We start from the raw sequence: 1,076 nt of genomic DNA on the forward strand, positions 1-1,076 counted from the left end.
CCCGTGTCCCCCGCATCGGCAGGCGGACTCTCAACCACTGCGCCACCAGGGAAGCCCCTCCCAGGGCATTTTTTAATAAAATGCTCAGTAATAATTAATCTTCTCATTTAACTATTCATTTATTCCAGAAGATTACAGGCTTATATGCTCAGGAGGAGAATACATTCTACACTGATTTCTCCTGATTCTGTAACTAGGTTATTAATTCTTTAAAGACAAATAGTCTTATTCGTCTTTTGTGGTTCCCAGCACACAGTAGGTAGAAGGAAATCTTCCAAAATATTCTAAGGTCCAATTCAGAGACAAAAGCTACTAGCAACGAACTTAAAAGTGGGGGGGCTGCCAGAAGCAAAACATAAAAAGAGAATTGATTCTGAGGTACATAAATGATTGTAAGGCAACACACCAGGCCTCGTGAAAAAAGAAGTCATGCTTGGGAATCCAAAAATGAGCCACAGGTCGAGCCCTCTTTGAGAAAAGAAACTGACAACCTCCAACCGTGTCTTTCCAAATTATTGGCACAATGTATTAGGGCAGCTTTCCTGGGCCTGGGTGTAAATTGCATTTTAAATGTCTGATGAACAGGTGTGCCAAATTGCCCGGGGCTCACTTTTATGAAGCCAACATTAAACTTTTGTCGCTGCTCTGGGGATCCAAGAACTCTAGCAATTTCTTTCTTCCTAATTAACAACTGTTTGACATTTCTAACCCTTTTCTACATCAGTGAAAAGCAAGAGGTGAGACTGGCCCATTGTCCCGTCATCTGGCCTTAACTTTGCTATAATAATTTCCAACTCAGTTGGCAGTCATGCTCGAGAAAAGTTAAAGGCTAACAGTCGACCCACCGAAAAACCGTGTGCTGCTTCTTTTTTTTTTTTTTTTAAACCTCTTCACTAGCTACAAAAACCTGAGTAGTGGAAGGGCTATTGCCTGGGTCTAGAGCGCCACCTATCGACTACCTGACTCAGCGGCACAAGGAATCATGTCTCGGGGTTATCTGAACATAGGATCAGTTCGGCCAGCCAGCCAGGCATTCCACCCACATGTTAAAAAAAAAAAAAAAAAAAAAAATTTTT

Source organism: Lipotes vexillifer, unplaced genomic scaffold, assembly GCF_000442215.2.
Source record: "Lipotes vexillifer unplaced genomic scaffold, Lipotes_vexillifer_v1.1 scaffold1226, whole genome shotgun sequence".
Taxonomy (NCBI): Eukaryota; Metazoa; Chordata; class Mammalia; order Artiodactyla; family Lipotidae; genus Lipotes; species Lipotes vexillifer.